The 21,660-nt window shown below is 51.0% G+C and overlaps 3 long non-coding RNA genes across 7 annotated transcripts; 2 read left to right on the top strand and 1 right to left on the bottom strand.

Annotated features, from left to right (window-relative positions):
- Positions 1 to 140: 140 nt before the first annotated feature.
- Positions 141 to 3,914, top strand: LOC140616238 (uncharacterized). The gene is made up of 3 exons (XR_012016783.1): positions 141 to 404; positions 2,884 to 3,225; positions 3,709 to 3,914. It is a non-coding gene; the product is annotated as an uncharacterized lncRNA (long non-coding RNA).
- On the bottom strand, positions 2,814 to 5,621 carry LOC140616237 (uncharacterized). Of its 2 annotated transcripts, none has more exons than XR_012016782.1 (3): positions 5,256 to 5,621; positions 3,576 to 4,029; positions 2,814 to 3,123 (listed from the first exon to the last, which is right to left on the bottom strand). It is a non-coding gene; the product is annotated as an uncharacterized lncRNA (long non-coding RNA). The 2 variants fall into 2 exon arrangements; XR_012016781.1 differs by having other exon boundaries at positions 2,821 to 3,123; positions 5,317 to 5,621.
- A 131-nt stretch (positions 5,622 to 5,752) lies between these two features.
- On the top strand, positions 5,753 to 19,708 carry LOC140616236 (uncharacterized). 4 transcript variants are annotated; one of them, XR_012016778.1, is made up of 3 exons: positions 5,753 to 5,815; positions 14,907 to 17,705; positions 18,138 to 19,708. It is a non-coding gene; the product is annotated as an uncharacterized lncRNA (long non-coding RNA). The 4 variants fall into 4 exon arrangements; XR_012016780.1 differs by having other exon boundaries at positions 5,755 to 5,815; positions 15,195 to 17,705; XR_012016779.1 differs by lacking the exon at positions 5,753 to 5,815 and having other exon boundaries at positions 9,832 to 16,765; positions 17,518 to 17,705.
- The last annotated feature ends 1,952 nt before the right edge of the window (positions 19,709 to 21,660 follow it).

Below are 21,660 nucleotides of genomic sequence, written 5' to 3'. Positions count from 1 at the left end.
GGATGCAGCCTTTAGACAGTGATGGGTTGTTGGGACCACCTGGATGGTGTTTGTGACCAAACCCCACTAAGGTCTTTATGAGGTCTTTATGCAAACTTATGATTCTGGAGGGGAGGCGCAGAGACCTCCCCTTGCAGCAGCCCAAGACAGGCCCCGTGTGTAAGCCTCCTCACTTATTACACCTGCCACCCACCAAACTGGGGTGGCCCGCTTCTCTTGCCTCTCCCTGCCCTCCTTATTGGGGGGGAAGCAGTTCCAGATTTCACTTGGGAGTTCCCGAGGATGCGACCTGACAATTGATGAACCAGCCGGGACACTGATGACATGGGTCTTGGGAAAGAGATGTCTTCCAGGGAAATCTGGAGTTGGCCGTGCCCTGCGTGTGGGAACACGGGGGCCTGGAGGTCAGATGCTGGTGACCTGCCGTGTGAGCACGGGGATGCCCAGTGTTGGGGCTGGTTCGGTGCATGTGTTCCAGGCGGTGCGCAGAGCGCCCTGTGGCAGATTGGGGAACGGAGGGCTGTGCACTGGGCTGGCTGCTGCGGTGGGCAGGTCGGCAGGCCCCGCAGCTCAGCTAGAGGCTGAAGCTTGAGTCAGGACACTGGGGGGAGGGCTGAGGTCGGAGAGGATGTGCGGTGCCCACTGCTCTGCTGGCTCTGGGGCTGGCCCGCTGGGAGAGAGAGCAGGAGAGTGAATCGGACAACTGGCTGTGCCTTGGGTGAAGCTAGGAGCATGCAGGCTGCCTCGGCTTAAGGTCCCAGCACCTGTGAGAAAGTCTGCTGGGGACACTGGGAGGTGGGGACACTGGGAGGTGGCAAACAAGTCGAGTGAAGCAGAGGGTGTTGTGGGATAGATGGTAAAACGGACAAAGTGCCCCGCACTGCACGACCCCTAAGACAAAGGGAAATTTTAAATAGCAATTAACCCCCAAAACTCCTAGGAGAAAACTCGAGTTCTTTTTCTGTCCCTTGAGGTCTCCGATCTCTGTAACACCAGGGACATACAGGACATGGGCATCCTACAAAGTCAAACTCTGCAAACCTGTGTGGGTGCAATCTGCCTCTGGGTTGGGACAACCAAACCAGGGCCGAAAGGGGGCATGCCAGCCGGGAGCCAGGAAGGCTGCAGTCCCTGCAAAGACTGGGTGACCATCACACAATGTAACCCATCGGGGGGCAGGAGACAGGAGAGACTACCCAGGAACTGCACTGAGCGGGCATCGTACACCCCGCCCATGGTGCTTTAACAGCCTGGTACGGCTGGGAAGAAAACGCCAGAGGGCTCATGGTGGGTGACAGTGGGCCCCCAGGAACTGAGCAAGGTGGTGCCCCTCCCACGTGGCTGTGTCCGACGTGGCCACCATCCTAGATACCTTGACCACGATGGTCCTAGGAGTGCACCGTGCCGGGCTGGACTCTGCAAGTGCCTTGTTCAGCGCATACTGAGCTCCTGGGCAGTGTATACTGGTTACTGAGTCCGGGGACCAATTTGCCTGCATGTGGGAAGCACAACGACGGACCTCGCAGGTGCCTCCCCAAGGTCACCTGCACAGCCCCACCGGGTGTCGTGGGAATGGTAGCCTAGGTCCCTGTTCTTCCCCACATCAGTGAAATGGGCCCGTGACTTGGGTGATAGAAGGCCAGCATGTTGAGGTCTGCCTTTGCTGGAAGACACCCTGCAGGCTTCCCGGGAACCTCTGTGCGGGAGAGGATGGGTCTGAACGCACAGAAAATTCAAGGGCCAGGCACTGCTGTGAAGTTTTTGGAAGTCGTCTGTTTGGATATGACTCGTGTGACCCCAGAAGCTGTGACCTGGTAAGGGGCAAGTTTATCCAACCCCCGACGTGCGAAAGTGGTGCAAGCCTTTGTAGGGATTTTGGGGTCTGGAGGGCTTTTATCCCCCACCTGGCACACCGCCTCCATCCCTTCTATCACCTGATAAAGAAAGGCCACGTGTGGGAGTGGGGGTCAGAGCAGCACACCTCCTTTGAGGAGGCAAAACATACTAGCCACGCAGGCTAAAGCCCGCGGCATCTCCCAGGCAGTGCTACCACGGAGTCAGATGCGTGTCCGTCGCTCTGAAAGGTATGGGTCGGACGCCGTGGCACAGACTACAGAAGGGGACGGGGCCTTCAGATTTTCAGCTCCAGAGGGGTAGAAACCAGGTCCCCCCCACAGAGCCACAACCCTCCTCCAGGTGGACCCTTTCAGGCAAAAGTAAACCACGGCAGCCAGCGGACCGAACTCAGGGCCGCTGGGCATGACCTTGCACCTGCCCACCGGGATCTTAACATTTTACCTAAAGGCCTTAACCGGGTTCAGTCACGTACACCATCCAGATGGTCCCAACAGCACATCACTGTCTGACGGCTGTATCCTTGGAGAAGCTCTGGAGTGGGGAAGGCAAGTGGAATACACAGCGCAGGGACTGGGGGCCGGTGAGGGGGTGGTCCCGGGAACCTCCGATGGCCCAGGTCCAGCTTGCAGGTCAGGGGTTTCTAAACATGCCCTGGCGTGTGTGGACACCGCGTCCGACCCAGCCTCAGCTGCACCCTGCACCAACGCAAGCCGGGCTGCCGCCGTCAGGGCACCAGAGAACCTGAGCGCCGTGTATGGATACCCTCGTCGAGCAGACGGTGATCACCCCTCAAAGGTTATGGTGTAGAGACTGGGGAATAAAACAGGACATTAGGCGGACATGCCGCAGGGTTGGTAGAAAGCCCCGAGTAGGAGAGCAGCAGATTCGATTAGGAACAGGTGAAACCGCTGCGTGGCCGGGAGACAGAAGTGCCGTCCCAGGCTTTATTTATTTATTTATTTATTTATTTAAAAGATTTTATTTAATCATGATTTTATTTAATCATGAGATTTTATTTAATCACAGAGAGAGAGGCAGAGACACAGGCAGAGGGAGCTCCAAGCAGGGAGCCCGATGTGGGATTCGAACCCGGGACCTCAGGATCGCACCCTGAGCCGAAGGCAGACACGGAGCCACCCGGACGTCCCACGTCCCAGGCTTTAGTCCGTTTAAGTGATCAACTGGAAGGCAGCTCTCCCATCTCCCCAGGTTCTTCTCGTCCACAAGCGGAGGCCACGGGACCACCGAAAGCATTTTTCTGGGATCCTAGGGATTGCACGATCCAGGAGAAACGGAGCAGATCAAGATCAGAAGTGTGCTCCGAATCACCGGACAGGCGCACGGGCTTGCCAAGGCTAAGGCCACAAGGTCACATCACTGTACAGGCTCGGCCTCCCCTCTCTCCTCCCGGCCCTACTGTGCACGACTCCCCTCCAAATGCTTACTTCACTTTGCAACCTGCGCTCACGACCCCCAGGCTAGCTTCGCCTCTTCTCCAACCTTTCTAGAGATCTCGTCAGCCCCCCTTTACACTGCTCCTCCACCTTCCACCTTGTGGGCACCCCTCTCCCCGCCGCGTCCCCCACCACTGCAGGCCCCACACGCCCTACACGCCAGCCTCCCCTCCTGGCCCCCTCAGCCCTGCCCACGATGGTCCCCGCCCCAGGTCTGACCCCCACAGCCAGCCACTCCCCCCAACCTCCCACCCTGACACCTACCCAGATCACACCTCCTCCAGGAAGGCGGGGACCCTCTGGAGGAGTGAGGGGTGCCCCCAGTGCTCCCTCCTTGTGGGCGCTGCAAGACCGAGAACCCACTGACAGCCGCGTGTGTGGGTCTCTCTCCCCACAGGGCGTGGACATCTGGAACCGTCCTCCTCACCAGCCTGCTCGCTGTCCAGGAGAGCAGCGGGCCCATAGGACCATCCCTCGGCGTTCGCAGAGCAAAGGAACGAGGCAGCCCTGATGCGCGAGTTGTGGCCCGAGAAATGCCGGGAACGCGTCTTCCCCCCTGGTCTGGGAAGTTAGGGCCACGGGCAAGGAGGCCAGGACGGAGCGGGTGAGCCGATGGCTGGAGGTTGGCGGAGCACACGCGGGCGCCTCTTACTGCAGCCACATGGGGGGAGGCAGAGGGTCTCTCGAATGCTTACTGCTTTGCCATTTGTCATTTGCTCTGGCAATAAGGGAGGGAAAATGCGCCACCGCACAGGTCACTGTGGGGCTGACCATTTTTCCTAATCTGCAAACCTCAGCTGTAATCACACTGGTGGACTGTAGAACCCTCTTCCTAACTCTTGTTTCCCCGTCATAAACCTTCACCCAAGGACGCCTGGGTGGCTCAGGGGTTGAGCATCTGCCTTTGGCCCGGGGCGTGATCCTAGGGTCTCGGGATCGAGTCCCGTATCGGGCTCCCTGCGTGGAGTTGGCTTCTCCCTCTGCCTGTGTCTCTGCCTCTGTGTGTGTGTGTCTCTCATGAACAAATAAATAAAATCTTTACCAAAAAAAAAAAAAAAAAACTCACTGGAGTCCACGTCTGTGCTTCTCTAAAGGGAAGGGGGTCAGAAAAGCAGAAATACACGGTAGAGAAATCAGAAAACACAGATAAACAGAAAAGAACCCCCAAATTATTATTCAACTATTATGATTTAAAAATACAATTAATCATCACCCTTCAGAATGTCTTCTGTGCAGAGACTCAGACACTTGGGTTCACTAGAGAGCCTAGAAGAGCTGCTTCTATAACCAGTTTTCTGGCCTAACAGTAAACCGTGACGATCTCGCACGTCAGTAAACCCAGACCTATTCAGTGGGTTTTAACAGCGCAGGTTCTGATCCTAGTTCTAATTATCACATCATTCTGTGTGCGTGTGTGTGTCTGATAAATAGTGTGCGAGACTGATAGCACAATAGCTCTTAGCCCAAAATCCATCAATTTAGCTCTAAAATATGTATGCATTGCAAGTCCATTTCCGTTCTCACGTAGATTCCTGCTTACCTGTTAGCTGAAATGAGTTTACAGTCTGCACACACACACACACACACACACACACACACACACACACACACAGAAACAGGGCGGCAAAGCAGCCCAGAGCGCAGGCCCTGCCCAGTGAGGACAGAGCAGCCCGGGTGCACGCACGGCCTCCCCGGGGCTGACCCCGTTCCCCACCAGGGCAGCCCGCCAGCCAGCCGGGTGACAGTCCCTCACATCTGAGGCTGCCGGGCTTGCTGGGGAGCCTCCCCGTGCAGCAGGGACTTTGTGATCACCTTGGCAAAAAGCCACATGGAGAGACCCCTATTCTTCTGAATCATTGGGTGTCATGGAGACTTCGTTCATCTGTCACACCCTCACTCATTCAGCACCCCACTCCACGATAGTGGGTGCCTCGGACGGCTCACCCCGTGGGACCCCGTGCAGGAGGCAGTGAGCAGGATGGAACCCTCCAGTCAGGGAGCTCACCTCCTGAGTGAGCCCCAGGTAAGGTGTCACAGGAGGCGGGCCGGGTCTCAAGGGAGCCTTGAAGAGTGACACGGCCCCTTCCAGGAAGGTGACGACCAGAAAGCAGAGGAAAGGGATTTCCCCTACATCTCAAACCGGTTCCACACGCTTCCTCCTCCTGGCCACCAGGACCCTCCCCACCAGCCTCCTTCATCTGGAGATGGTCCCCCCTCAGCCACACGCCTTTCAGGGCACTATCCACTCTGCTGCCTTCCTGCCCGGGGGGCTTCTGTGTCGGGGACACTCTGGTCACCGATCATTGGCGTGGTCCCTCCTTCCACCCCCTGCAAGCCCCTCCCCCTCACTCTTCTCTGTGACCTACCTGGTCCTCATGTGTGATGTAATACAGCTGGCAAGGATGTAATTATCTGCAGGCCCCTTTATTTATCATGTCACGCACTCCCCTAAAGGTGAAACTTCACCATGGGTCTCCAGCATCTAGAACATTCCCTGGCACATGGTAAGTGCTCACTAAGGACCTCTTGACTCAGATTGTTGTACGGGGCTGAAGATGGATCAGTAAGTAAAGGCAGAGGGGTATGTTACAGCCTGGGAAGTACACAGGTGTGGCATGGGTGACCCATTGGGAACAGGGAGGGAGGGAGGGGGAGCAGAGGCCCAGGGAGGACTGAGTCTGTGAGATACCTTTGTCAGAACCTCCACGTCACCCACACAAGCAGTGTCCTCCTCCTCAGGGTGTAGAAACCAATTTCCAGAGCCCCCTGGCCCTACTTGTCAAGTCCTGCCAACTGACTTGTTGGCATCTTGTCGACCTTGCCCATCTACTATTTCCTCCTTGAGTTGACTTGAGAGGATGTGCAGTCCCACAGCATGAATGGTTATGCCAGCCCTGGTTTCTCCTGACTACCCCCACCCACAGCGTCCATCCTCAGCCCTGGTACCTGAATCTCCTTTCTTCATCCTCATCCTTCTTCGTCAGACATCATGCCCAGATCATTACCTCAGAGACCCCACGAAGAGGGCACAAAGTCAGGAAGGATAGGAAGACTTTGACTGTGGAAGCATCCCCCTGCCCCTCTCGCTCTCCTTTACTCGCTTAGATAGAGCTGTAGGAGTCCCAGGGGAGGGCGGTGTTAGGATTCTGCAGGTGGGCACCATGAGAACCCAAGTGTTCTTATTTTATTTTAGAAGGTTGACCCTCAAAGGCTCTTCTTGAGCTAGGCTTCTGTGAGAAATTCTTCTCCACTAGGAGGTAACAAAGAGACATCTTCCATTCTTGCTAAGAAGAAAAAAATCCACAAAATATTATGCCATGACTGAATCCCTAAATAGTCCCTGACATCTGCTTCCCTCCGTCACGGATTTCCTGCCTGGGAATCCTTACATGTCTTGGATTCATGAACATCATCACTTGAAGGCTACGTATTATGACCTGGGAAACTGCTGGTGGATATTTGAAAGTAGTGGTGCACGGTGCTTGGTGGACCCTAGCACCAGAGTGGGGGTGTTCATAGAAAACCGGATCAGGCCCTGATGGGACGACATTCGTCACGGACACTCACATGTGACGGTTAAGTCCATTCGAACAAGAGAAAACCCCATGAGGTGAATATCGCTGGTCTACTTTGTGACAAAACCACTTTTTAAATCTCTGTTATTGCATCTCTCTCTGGCCACTGAGGGGGGAGTATATTAAGTGCTAATGGTTGCGACAGAAAGGATCTAGCTTTATAAAAAGCTGCTCTGATGGTCGTCGTGGTTTAGAGCAGTCACTTGACCGGAGCAAAAACCAAACGATGTTTGAGATGTTATTAGAAGAAAACAATAGCCTGGTTTCTCTTACTCAGAAACCGTAGGACACTTAGGATATATTTCACCCTGCAGAATACCAGAATAAATCATGTAAAAGGCGATACGTATGGCTGCAGACTTTAGATTACCCCTGCCTGCCGAATAATGACCGAAAGAAAATCCTGACTCTTCTTACTAGTTTAGTATTTACCGTGTGCCTCGGGATTCATACAACAGGCCTGACTGTCATGGAAACTGAGGACAGGGCTCTCTCACTGGGGGCCCACGAGGGTGTGTTGAAGCTGGTGGTCAATGCAAGTCCGCACGGGCCGGGCCTGTGCTCTCTCCGTGGGCTTGCACCACCCCTCCTGGGGACCCTGCACAGAGAACCAACAGCAGGCCTGGTCAAGGAGCTCACGGCGGGGGTTGGTCTCGCAAGACTATTATTTTAAAGAGGAGTACTTCAGTCTTCTGGATCACCAGCCACGTTTGACTTTAGTTACGTATTAATGATATCTGCTTAATCAGAAAACCCAGACTTCCTAGGTTTAGACCCCAACCCCACTGCTCCCTGGCTGTGGATGGCCTGCGGGCCACTGTACCTCCCTAAGACTCTGCTTTCCCACCTGTAAAACAGGAATGCTCACAGATGTCCTGTGAACACCTTTAATTCAAGTAAAGCTTGTTAGATAATGTCTGGCACGTAGCCATCGGTGAACTAGTATTAGCTACTGTTACTTCGTTCCATTAAACAATTCTTCTTAGGGATGCAGGAAGGCACCAAGTATGAGTTGAATGGTGTCTGATCAAGGGTCTCTAATGGCTTTCCAGCTCACTCAGACTGAGAAAGCCAGAGTCCTTGGAAGTCGCGCATAAGTCTGCTGCGTGATCTGGTGCCTGTCCGATTGCACATCCTACTACGCATGCCGGCATTCACCTTCCCTGCTCCATGACCCTCCCTAGTGTCCTTGGACATGTCAGGTGTGAACTCACCTCAGGGCCTTTGCACCCACTGCTCCTTCTTTCTAGAACGTTCTTCCCCCAGATTGCCAGTGGGCTCACTTCCTCACCACCTCCAAGTCTTTCCTCAAATGTCATCTTTTCTGTGAGTCTTCTCTTGACTGATAATTCTATTTAAAGTTATAACATTTTTATCATTTTGTCTCTCCTCGCTTGAATTTTTCCCACAGGAAGTATCACCACCTGCTATATTCCACAGTAGTGGGAGACCATGGAGTGCTGGCTAGTGGTCTTGAGAGCCAAGTTTAGTGTAAGGTTTGCAGAGTGCGTTAGTTGTCTAGTGCTGTGTAACAAATGGTCCCAACATCTTGTAGCTTAAGTCAAAATATGTTTATCATCTCATAGCTCCCATGGCTCAAGACTCTGGAGGCTGCTTAGCTAGATGGTTCTGGGCTCAGAGTCTCTCCTGAGGCTTCAGTCAAGGGCTGACCAGGCCTGTGTCCATCTCAAGGACTTGCTACTAAGATGGTTCACCAGTGGCCTCAGTTCTTTGTTGGCCACTAGTAAGAGACCTCAGTTCCTCATCACGCAGTCCTCTCTGTAGAGCTACTTGGGTTTCCTCCTGACATGGCGGCTGCCCATCTACAGAAAGAGTGATCCCAGAGACACACCAAGGCAGAAGCTACAATGTCTTTTATGACCCAGCCTTGCAAGTCACATGCCATCGCCTCTGCCGTATTCTGTTGGTTGATACAGACCAATCCTGACAGAGTGTAGGAGGGGTCTACACAGCGATGTGGCTATTATACGGCGGGGATAATTGCAGGCCATCTTGGAAGTTGGCTTCCACAGGGTTGCTCTTGTTGGATTCAAAACTCAGCCTCAGCAGGGGAAAGTTACTTGATCTTTCTATTATCTATCTCTATTATTACATCTCTGGCCTTCATCCATTAAACACTAGTACTAATAGCAGTCTTTGATAGTATTTCTGGGAAGATTAGATAAAATAACATATATTACTTCAGAAACATGAAGTCTGGAACTTAGTAAGTGAGCAAAAAACTTAGCTATACTTTTTTAGTATACATTGCAGGCAGAAAAGTATTTTACACAGAGAATGACAAAATTAGATTCTTCTCTAGAAAACTTACTCGGGCTGCAATATTGAGAATGGGATAGGTAGCCCTGATGGCCCAGTGGTTCGGCACCGCCTTCAGCCTGGAGTATGATCTTGGAGACCCAGGATCAAGTCCCACATCAGGCTCTCTGCATGGAGCCTGCTTCTCCCTCTACCTGTGTCTCTGCCTCTCTCTCTCTCTCTCTGTGTCTGTCATGAATAAATAAATTAAAAATCTTTTAAAAAAATAGAGAGAATGGGTTAGAGGAGCTGACTTAAAAGTAGGGAACTAGGGAGAGGTTATGGTAATATGGACCATGATGGGGACATTCAAATAAATGGAATTATTACTCAACCATCAAAACAATGAAATCTTACCATTTGCAAAGACATGGATGGAATCAGATGTTATGCTAAATGAAATAAGTTAATCAGAGAAAGACAACTATATGATTTCATTCATATGTGGAATTCAAGAAACAAAATAGAGGATCATAGCAGAGGGGAGGAAAAAATAAAATAAGACAAAATTATAGAGGGAGACAAACCATAAGAGACTTTTAAGTCTAGGAAACAAACAGGAATGCTGGAGGGGAGGGGAGTGGGGTGACGGGGTAATGAGGGGATGGGCATTAAGGAGGGCATGAGATGTAGTGAGTACTGTGTTATATGCAACTGATGAATCACTTAACTCTACCTCTGAAACTAATAATACACTGTATGTTAATTAATTGAATTTAAATAAAACAATAAATAAAAGTGGTGGTAAAATTTTTAAAAATAAATTAAATGGTTGGAAGTAAACAGATTTAAGGGCATTTTAGAGGTCATCTTAAATTTAGCCTATATCGGGATGCCTGGGTGGCTCAGCAGTTGAGCATCTATCTGCCTTTGGCCCAGAGTGTGATCCTGGGGTCCTGGGATCGAGTCCCACATCGGGCTCCCTGCATGGAGCCTGTTTCTCCCTCTGCCTGTGTCTCTGCCTCCCTCTCTCTGTGTCTCTCATGAATAAATAAAAAAAAATAAAATCTTCAAAAAAATATTTAGCCTATATCTAGCCTGTTCCCGGCATATAGGGAATTGGTCACTGATCCATTGATCTGGTTAAGTGAAGTTGAACAACACAGTTTGCCTTTCTTTAGAGGAAAGGCATTCTCTTTTCCCACTTTGTTGTAGCTTTGTTCCTATGAGAGAGTTGGGTAGATTGGACAATTCCCAAGTGTTTATGTTCTTGTGGGAATACTATATATTCCCACCCAGGGCTGTTGGGCTTGGTTATGTGACTTGATCAATGGCAAATGGGACATGACATATGCATGCTTCTTGCCAGATCTCTTGGTTTTCTTTGTTTTTTTTTTCCCCCCTTCTGCCAAGAAATCAACATGAAGCTTCTTCCTTAGGCATTTCAGGAGAAGGAAGATATGTGGAATGGATGTAGCATGTAAATAAATGAGGAAAAAAAATCTTTGTAGTTACAAATCCTACAATGCAAGGGGTTGTTTGTTACACAGCATGACTAGTGAAAGCTAAGGAATATAAGGGAAAACTAATTCCTCTAGCTTTCTATTTCTATGATAAAACCTTCCCTCTACTACGTCAGAAGGAGAACACACACAATCTACCCCCATCACTCTTTCCCCAGGAAGGCTCACTGTCTAGTCTGAGTGATGATTCTGGGGAAAGCTGGACATCCCTCAGGAATGTCAGCCGTGGGACGGAGCCACCCCATGCAACCAAGAGCATCGTGGGCTTTAGTTTCTATGCAGTAAACAGGCCAAACAGGGCCTGCTTCTGTCCGGCTCAATCGGCTCTCTGCTCACTTTTGTTCTAGCTTTCTGCCTGTGCCTGAAAAACTGGTTTGCTTAAATGAGGTCTCAAACCCCAGATTACAAAAGCGATGTTAGAGTTCTCTGACGCAACCTTACCAATAATATCAATGCCCTATTCTGATTCCTCATGTCTGTTCTCAATCAATACAGAAACTGGAAAGAAGGAGGTGTGTTCATTAATTAGCATTCTTCAAGAGTTTCCCAAAGAACAAAAGCCCAGATTGGGTTTTTTCAAAAATTACCTTTTAGTCTTGCTAAATTAGGGGTCAGGATGTAAATGAATCTCTTCTGAATGCCCCTAACCTCTCCTTACATCTGGAGTCAGGCTGCACATTGACTTTCCCAGAACGTCTTGACAAGCTTCAGTAAGCTCTGCTGACCTCTGAGTTTCACCACAAAAGACCTCATTTACTAACAAAATAGTGCGACATAGTGAAATAGCCTTTGGCAGCTGAAGATAGGAGTTTGGATCCCAGCCTCATAGGTGACCAACCATGAGACCAGAATATATCGCTGATTATTTCAGGGCCTCAGTTTACAATCTGAAAACCAGGGTAAGGGTAAGCCCTACATCCCTGGGATGTTGCAAGTTTCAACAAGATGGTATTTCTGAATGCACCTGCAGGAAGCCCAGTGCAGTGCAGTGCATCGAAGATGGTCATGGTAGAGTCCTGGAGAACTGGGGTCTAGACCAAACTAAGTCTTTCCCACCAACTGCTTTGCTGGAGACATGGTACTCAGAGCCCCAGCTGCTCTTCTATGAAGCGGGAATATTGGTTGAATTGTTGAATTTCATCACACGTTGTATGTAAAACCCGGAACACAAGTCGGTGCTTCAGGTTAAATCTCTGACACTTCTTTATGACCAATGAGGAACTAAAATGAAGGATGTTTGCTGAAGTGAAGAGTGAAAGAGTCACAGAATAAGACTAGAAATTGCTCTTTAAAAATGCACAATCATATAGACAAGGGTTGGCAAACAACAGCCCACGGACTAAATCTGGCCCACTGTCTTTTATTTATTTATTTATTTATTTATTTATTTATTTATTTATTTATTTATTTAATTTTTATTTATTTATGATAGTCACAGAGAGAGACAGAGGCAGAGACATAGGCACAGGGAGAAGCAGGCTCCATGCACCGGGAGCCTGATGTGGGATTCGATCCCGGGTCTCCAGGATCACACCCTGGGCCAAAGGCAGGCGCCAAACCGCTGCGCCACCCAGGGATCCCTGTCTGTTATAAATAAAGTTTTATTGGAACTCAGCCATGCTCTCCTAGTTATATATTGTTACTGGCTGCTTTCATGCTACAGTGGTCGAGTTGAATAGATGCAACTAAGACCATATGGTCCTCCAAGGCTAAATCATTTACTGTCTGGCCTTTTTGGGAAAAGCCTGCTGACCTCTACTCTAGATAAATGGAGGTGGAGCAGGGACTAGGAGCAGGGAAGAAGGGGACGGTATTGAGAGAAGCCATCAGACAAAGGCACAGACAGGGGCTGAGAGGTGGTACGAGAGAAAAGGCAGGACAGGTGCAACGGGCTCAGGGTCCAGGAGGCTTTGAGGTCCAGGAGGATGAGGTAGTTTAGGAGGCAATAGGGAGCCATCGTGGACTGTGGAGCAGGAGAAAGATGATAATTGCTGTCGCCTCACTGCAATTATTAGAGGGGTTTAACACAGATCATCTGTTTCTCAATCTGATGGGGGGTTCATTTAGACATAAACACACAGAACAGATGGGAAGCTGGCAAAACAGTTGCTTATTTGGAATGGGGTGTTGGCTTAAAGGGGGCAGCTGTGAGTTGTTTCCCTACTTACTGGTGTGGGAGTTGCCTCCCCACAAAAGTGTAAGCGATTAAGTTGTCAGCAGCAGAAACTCACAGTTGGCTAGAGCGGCGCTTCCGAATGTGTACATCCCGAGATATGAATAGGTGTACGACCAGACATGAGCCTTCCCCGATCCGCCTCCTGGAAATGCTGTGTTAAATCAACCAAAGGAGAGCAGGCTTCTTTCTGTTCCTAGGGCTTCTCAGAATCTGGGATGTACCAATATATATTTTGATTTTTCTTCTGGAGGGGATACAAGATGCTGTTTTTCTCAAATTTATTTCATTCTCTGTGTGTGTGTAAAGCACTTATTAACCATCTCATGGAATATTTTTGGGCTGAGAAACACGTTTTAGAAGAGCTGGCCCAGAGGCTTCCTATAAAGCTCAACAATAACATGGCTGGATGATTTGGGGGGCGTTCTCTGGATCAAGACATCGCTGTTTCTCTGTTCTATTTACACAGATTAGTGGATGCCATGCCTTCCATCGAGCTTTGCAGTTTCCCAAATAATTTATGTACATGTTGATTTCTACATTTGCAAGCGGATTCGGCTTGATTAGCAATTTAAATGGAAATTTTCTAAATGCTACAAATTGGTGCCTAATTTGCATCTCTTGTCAATTATCTATGGCCCTAACTCATGGCCCTGAAAATATTCCTGGCTGTCACACGTGAGGTCACGTGCGAGGAGGCCTGACACCGTTTGGGGGATACAAATGATCGATGGACATCTGGGTTAGTCTCATGGGAAGGTCACGCGGCTTCTGGGGTGTAAAACAAAATTGGCAAGACATCTTGCTGCAGTTGGCTCCCATCCAACCCGAGACAGTCCTTCTGGGCAGCTCTCTCCACATTAGGCAATGTCCCAGTCGTCTGCCTGGACTTTCAGGCTCTGTCACCCTTTATTTTCTCATCTGTTCTGTTGAAGGCTCAGAGCTTGTCTGAAATACTCCATGTCTTTGGATGCTGAGCTTTCATTTCACCTCAGCTGTTAAGCAGAAGCCACAGAATTTGAGTATTTGTTTCTTCTACTGATATTGAACTCGAGAGGGCCCCAGAGATGCCAGTGGTGCGGAGACATCTGGTAACCCAGGGCCCTGCAGCGCCTCTGTGCCTGGGGTTTCAAAGTGCTGAGAGCGTGTGAGACACATGTGCCTCGACTGCAGAGGGAGGCCAAGGCCCAGGCTGACCCCACCCCCGACCTCCAGCACCTCTGCTGTCTGGATGAGGGGAGGTAGCTGAGGCCGGTGGAACGCCGTGGGTATTTCTGAGGGGTGGGGGGATCTCCCGTAGGCACCTTCAGAGCATCCAGCTTCAGAGCAAGGTTGTGGCACCTGTACCCTGGCCACCGGCGGCCTGCCAGGCACCATGGGTCGGTAACCGATGTTGTGGGAACCCTCTGCTGAATTAGCCCAGGCCCACCAGGGGCCATGACCTCATGTGATTATTCACAAATTTTCCTGCTTGTATTTGCAGAGCCAAGGAGCGGGGCTTGTTCTAAGATGAAGGTTTATTAATTTATTAATTAATTAATTAATTAATTTATTTATTCATGAAAGACACACAGAGAGAGAGAGAGAGGCAGAGACATAGGCAGATGGAGAAACAGGCTCCCCGTGGTGAGGACCAATGCAGGACTCCATCCCAGGACTCCAGGATCATGACCTGAGCCAAAAGCAGACACTCAATCAGGCTCCCCTGGATGAAGGTTTATGATGGGGAACCAAAAGTTAGGAAGAAGGTTCTGTAAGAATTGCTTAAACAGAGGAAGGTGGCTGTAGGAAGAGGCTGGGGTGAATGACCAGGACGGAACCTTCCAGAATCTCGGCTGTGGGCACTGCTGGGGGCGAGCTTCCAGCTCAGCTCCCAGGCCCCAGGTCTAGTCCTGGCCACAGCGGGCCTCCATGCAGCAGACTTAGAACCCAGAGGCTAAACAGCCTTCCCTGTAGAGTCTCTGCTTGGAGCCAGATGCATCCGGGGGACACGAGAGACTTCCCTTGAGCACCCACTACATTTTCACAATTCCTCAGCTGACTTTCTACCTCGGTTGTTTCCCAGGTTTTTGCTTCCTGCTCCCTGAGCAGAGGCCCTTAGGCCTCATCAGCCCTTTTGCCTTTCTGGTCAGGCTCCCTGGGCCCTGTTAGCCAGCCTACCACACCCCACCGGGTGCCCCAGGCCCATACACCCCAGAGACCCCGTTGGGCACAATATCCGTCTCTCCAGCACATCACCTGGGTGTACACTTCTGGCGGTTTCTACTCATTTCCAAGCTGCAGAGACCTTCTTACCTCACTTCCTGACCTTCTTCCTCCTGTGGTTGGCTCACCTCGTGGCCTTGGCCTACAGCTGGTCTCCCGTTGAGCTTCCACCTGCACTGTCCTCCCAGACCTGAAGGCCAACCCTGGTCCTTGGTCGCCGGTGAAGCCAGACCAGGTAGGTGTCCAGAGTCACCAGGACAGGCGTGCAGGTGCCCAGAGGTGGCCCCCTCAGCGGACAGTCTTTTGCTTCCTGGTTTTAGCTGCATTCCAGAATGATGATGCCACGAGATGGTGAGTCCCATAAGGATGAGAAGCTAACTGTGGTTTTTCCACTCCCCTGCTGTGGGCCTGTGACAAGGCGGGGTGACGCGGCTGGGGTTTCATGGCATTTGAATGGATTTCATGGCCTCCTCTCCTTCTCACTGGCTGTGTGGTGTCAGCAACGTATGACTTCTTTTACCCACTGTCTCTACTTTGCTACAAAACTGAAAAACAAATTCCCTCTTACATACCTCACCGACTCGTTATGGGGGTAAAATGAAATTCTCTATCTGAACTGGAAAGCATGATGATGTAAATATTAATCGTTTATTCAGATAAAGAAATTGATGACAGTCACTATGCGACGCTGCCCAGTTACGTCCTGCTGCCCCAGTGGCAGAGTGAAGTCTCGCCGAGCTGTGGGTTTTGTGGTTCATAGAAATTAGGGAAATGTAGAGGGCTCTGGGGACGCACAGCCCAAAGGTGACATGGGCGCCAGAATGAGACCTGGCCATGGGGAGCGGGCCCAGGAGAGCCTTCGGGAAGCACCTGCTGTATCAGGCCTTGGCAGCCTGTCCGAGCCAATCTCGCCGGTGGTCCCTTCTGTTACCACCATGAAAGGAAAGTGCAGACATGGCCTCTGAGGCAGGGGGATGGGGGCCCGGATCCTCATCAGCTTTGGCCAACCAAAGTCAGCCTGGTTCTGACGGAGCCACAGAGTGACAACAGGAGGCCGGGCCCCACTCTTCCCTGGTAACAAGTGTGAAAGGGGCTGCTGAGTGAAGGCTGGTAGGAGAGGTACAGGTGCAGACTTTGCTCGAATGCCAGGTGGCCATGCCCTGGGGCAGAGAAGCCTGGATTCGCCCAGCTTGCACTGAGAAACTGGCTCAGTCCTCCCGTGGAGGGCTTGTGCAAGGCCATGTGAGAGTCCGACTGGCGGTCTAGACAGGTATCTTGGGGCAGCAGGACGACTGCGTCAAGGGTCCCAGAGGGCAGGATGTGGACAGGGACACTAGGTGGGAGACTGTTGCTGTTCCTGTAGTCTCAGGAAGAAGCAATGGCAGGAACCAGAATTACAGAAATATTTAGAGGCACGTGCAGCATTGCTTAGGAGTTGGTAGGCTGTGGAAGATACGGCAAAGGAACCACCCAACAACGCTCTTATGGTTTCTGGCTTTGGCATCCAACCGGTGAAGGGGGGTATCCATCCCGCAGGGGTTGAGTTAGAGATCCTTGTGGACATCCTGGCTGGAATGTGGAATAAGAAGTTGCCTACACAGGGAAGAAGTCTGAGCTCAGCGTGCACTGGTCATCAGCGCACACATCATCAAAGCCAAGGGCGTGGATGGGGTCTTTGGAGAAGACCCCACTTAGCACGAACAAAACACAAATCAGAAGGTGAGTCCTTGACTTGCTTTTTGTACTAAAGGTAGGAAACACATTTTCAACAATTTCAAAATATCCTGTATGTATGAATGTCCCTTATATTTCCATGGGCCTGGAACATAAACCAAGAGGTGTTTGGGTCCAGCCATCATTCAAGTTTTTATTTTCCTGGCTCCCCAATCCGATCACTTCTGTGGCAGTCTGTTCCCCCGGGAAGGACGGTATGTATTTATAGTCTAATAGCTTTTCCATCCCCATTGCACCTCCAGTCCTCGCTGGCTTGGCCCGTACAGGACTTCGTATTATTTTATTACAGTTAGTCCAGCCATAACAAAGGCTCACAAAGTAGGTGGCTTCAAACAGTAGAAATCTATTGTCTCATAATTCTGGAGACCAGAAATCTGAAAACAAGGTGTTTGTTGGGCCATGCTCCCTCTGGGAAGAATCTTTCCTTGTCTTTTCCTCCCTGGCAACCCTCAGGGCTCCTTGGCTTATAGACAGATCCCTCCAATCTCTGCTTTCATTTTCACACGGCCAACTGCCAGGTGCATCTCTGTGTTCACATTTCCCTGTCCTTAAAAGGACACTGAATAGACAGTGGATGTCACTGGATGGCGACCCATACACCCTAATCCAGGACGACCTCACCCTAAATAGATTAGTCTGCAAAAACCCTATTTCCAAGACATGTCACATCTACAGGTTTTGGGGAGATGCTGTCCAGCCCAACACAGACCCCAGGGTATCTCTCCTGACATTTTCAGATCTTTGACTCCAGACTCTTCCCTGGAATGCCTCCAAGAAGAAGAGGCAGAGGAGATAGGGAAAGAGAGAAGTCCCAAATAAAGATGAACTAAAGGGTCTGGAGGCAGGGCTGCCTGAATTTTCAGTCTGTGATCACTCTGTGGAAGTTAAAGAAGAGCCAAGGAACCTCGGGTTGGTGGGTCCACAGGTACGTTCACCGTGTCCTCTCCATGCCAGGGTTGTAACAGCCCCTCTGACTCCCATTCCAGGCATCAGCTAACGCCGGCTGTGGTCAAGCTTTGGCCTGGGTCCCAAAGACACAGAGGGGATAAAATAGCCACAATCCCTGTCCCCACTGAAAACACACACTAGCAGGGAAGCCATTCACTAAACAAATGATGAGCAGTGAGGTGTCCACGAGAAGTGCTACGGAGGGAGAGTCAGCCTCTAAGCTAAGAGCTGAGGGAGGAAGGGGGTTGGGGTCGGGGAGGCAAGGTTGTGGTTGGGACATTCTACGGAATCAGCATGGCCTGATGCTCCTGGTTCAGCAAAGCACATTATCTGGTGGAGCAAAAACACTCCAGCGGGCCGAGGGATGTCCCTCGGGGGTCGGGCACCTAGAACGACGCTGTGCTTGCAGGTCATTGTGTGCACGGTGGGACGGAGCGGATGAAGCTGTTTCCTCCCTGCAGGCAGCAGACACCCAGAGGACACCCAGAGGACACCCAGTGGACACCCAGTGTGGTCTGTCTGTGATGGGTTCATAGACTCAGGGATTAGGTTGAGCTGTTCCCATTCCCCACGCTGCCACTTAGGGGCTGAGTGCTGTGGGCACATGAGTTAATGACTCGATAGGAGTTTCTTCATCTGGAAAGTGGCCACAAATTGTGGTCAGGACTAATGAATAAATACATCTATAGCTCTTGGCATAATGCCTGGCTTAGAGTAACTTCTCAGTAAACAGTAGCTAGCTGGACCTGCCTTATACTCAAAATTATTGTTATTTTTAAAGATTTTATTTATTCATGAGAGACACACAGAAAGAGGCAAAGACATGGACAGAGGGAGAAGCAGGCTCCCGGCAGGGAGCCCGGTGTGGGACTCGATCCCAGGACCCCAGGATCACGCCCTGAGCCAAAGGCAGATGCTCAACCACTGAGTCACCCAGGTGCCCCCCCATACTCAAAATTATACTAAAATTTAAAAACTCAGAATTCACCCTATTATGGCCAACAAATTTTCATAAAGTTTATAAATATTTAAGGGACAAAATGCAGATTGAGAATGGACTTTGTGCCTCTTTATATTGTGTATTGCTTGCCCGTTTACTGCTTATCCGTGTTTTCAAGTCCCGAGGTAAAGATAACACAAGATTTGCTCACATATGTTTGTTTAATTGATAGAATCAATAGAAGCTAATCAGAATTTCCCCCTTGGGTTTAAAAATAAAAAAAGCCATAGCACTTCTTTACCTGAGGCAAATTGCAACTACATTTACTAAAGCATTTAGAATGTGAGTTTATTCCCAAGCAGAACACAGAAATCAAGCTGATAATAGAAGTACGGTGTGGCATTCATCATAATAACATGGATTTGTGTGGATTTAATACATTTTTCATTTTCATCTCCACACGTGTAAACAGAGGCAAGAACGTGTTAAAAGGGCAAAAGATTGTAGGAAATCAAGTTCATTACCCCTTGGTGATAAAAATCTTAAAAATTTTGCATACAGAACAATCATGGGTTTTGTGCTTTTTTTTAAGATTTATTTATTTTTAGAGATAGAGCCGAATGAGGAGGGGAGGGGCAGAGGGAGAAGGAGAGGGAGAGAGAAGCAGATCTGCACTGAGCTTAGAACCTGATGCAGGGTTCGATCCCCCAACCCTGACATCACAACCTCAGCCAAAATCAAGAGTCAGATGCTTAACCGACTGCACCAGCCAGGTATCCCCAAAGCAGTAGTTTTAAACAGTAACTGGCGGGGGGGGGGGGTACCTGGGTGGCTCAGCCTGTTAAGGATCTGCTTTCGGCTCAGGTCACGATCCGAGGGTCCTAGGATGGAGCCCCACATCGGGGTCCCTACTTCTCCCTCTGCCCCTCCCCCTGCTTGTGCTCTCTCTCTCTCTCTCTGTCTCTCTTTCTCTCTCTCTCTGTCAAATGAATAAATAAAATCTGTAAAAAAAAACAAAAAACAAAAATAAAACCATAAAATGCTTCAAACAGGAATAGGTCATAGAGACCTTTGAGCCAGCAAGGAGACAGAGGACATGAATGTCACCGGTGGCTCCGATGACATGCTGATGACACAGGTGGGCAGCGGCGTCTCCGAGGGATGGAAGAGGAACCAGAGGAAAGACAAGGAAGCTCTAGAACCTCCTCCTGCAGAGCCGCGCGTGCACGGCTGCGCACAGCAGGGATGTTTGTAGTGAAGACCTGACACATCCCACGTGCCCATCACCGGCCGAGGGTTGCGCCTCCTTGCCTGGAAGAGCAGGTGGGCACCAGGCTGTGCGAGGCCGGTTAGAGGTATTAATGCACCAGGTGTCCTTTGGATGACCGGGGTGCGCCCATCACGGAGCAGCGTGTGTCCCCAGGGAAATGCAAGCCAAATAGTCGCTGGACGCAGAGAACTTAATATAGGGAATTAGCCAAAGAGGCACTACTGGATGACTAAGGAGGCAAAAGGGGAAACTGAGGTCCCAGACCCAACAGCTACGGCCCCTCAGGCTGCAGAAGCAAAGGGGATGAGTGAGAGGTAGCAGAACTCAGGGGTTCGGAGGAGCAGCCCCCACCCTAGGCTTCCGGGGAATGCGACACAGCCCGGGTGTCCCCGGACCTGCTCAGGCTGGAGCTGCCACCAGGTCGCAGGCGCATCTCAGTGGGGAGGCGACACCATCAGCCATGGCAAGTAGACTCCAGTCTCCTGCTGGTACCCGACGGGCAGAGGCTCCGAGGGAGGCGGGGGAGGTGTGTCTGCACAGCAGGGTACAGAGGGTGGGTGCGGGGAGACAGACCTGGGGGCACCGGCCCCCGTGGGATTACGGGCCCGTGTGGACACGGAGGAGGGACAGCAGAGTGGCCGGCTGCAGGGCAGGGGGCCGGGTGGCACAGGGCAGCCAGGGAAGCTTGTATGTGTCTGCTCTATGGCATTTGTGGTCCTGCAGATTCTTCTCCAGCACCAGCACGCGGCGGTGCAGTACTTCAAAGCCACAAAAAAGTCCCTTTAAAAAACATTTGTTCCCCAGGATGGGGTAACCCCGTGATGGGAATTAAGGAGCACACTTGTAACGGGCACCGGGCGTTGGATGCAAGTGACAGGTCACTAAATTCCACCCCTGAAACTAACACTACGCTATGCGTTAACGAACTTGAATTTGTTTGCTTATTAATTATTTTTTTTAAAGAAAGTAGGTGCTTTTAAAAAAAATTATTTATTCCTGAGAGACACAGAGAGAGGCAGAGACACAGGCAGAGGGAGAAGCAGGCTCCCCGCGGGGAGCCCCATACAGGACTGGACCCCAGGACCCTGGGATCACCACCCAAGCCCAAGGCAGACGCTCAACCACTGAGCCACCCAGGTGCCCCCAAACTAACTTGAATTTAAATAAAATCTTGAAAGAAAAAGCAAAACCAACACCATTTGTTGCGGAGCTGTGCATGGAACCAGCACATGACATCCAGGCACCCCGAGAAAGCAGCGAAAGCAGACTCACAGCAGCCCTGCCTCTGTGGACAGAGGGTCCAGCCAGCCTGCATGTTCCCCTTCTGGAGACTTCCTTTGGAAACCTGCCCTGAGAGAGCACCCCGGAAGGAACGCACCCTGTCCCCTCCACCCCGAACCCCCACACCCCCACCGCAGCCCCTGGGGTGGCTCGGGCCAGCCTTGCCTCCTCCCTCCTCGCCCTCCAGAACGTGCCTGCTTGGTTGCCTTGGCAACGCGGGGCTGGGAATGGGGTGAGCGGCTCCCTGAAGCCGCCCAGGAGGTGAGGCTGCTGGGCCACTGAGATGCTCCCAGCTCCTGCCTTAGATGCCCAAGCACGGGTGTCCCCCGGGGGGGATCCAATTTTATCACCCGGTGGGCCGCGCTGAACCTCTTTATTGACACGCTTCTGCTGCTGGGGATGGAGTCTGCGCCTGCCTTTGTCTCCTGCTTCAGAGGGCTT

Source organism: Canis lupus, chromosome 24, assembly GCF_048164855.1.
Source record: "Canis lupus baileyi chromosome 24, mCanLup2.hap1, whole genome shotgun sequence".
Classification (NCBI taxonomy): domain Eukaryota; kingdom Metazoa; phylum Chordata; class Mammalia; order Carnivora; family Canidae; genus Canis; species Canis lupus.
Note: the sequence above shows the minus strand (reverse complement) of the source record. Positions and strands in the feature narration are given on the sequence as shown.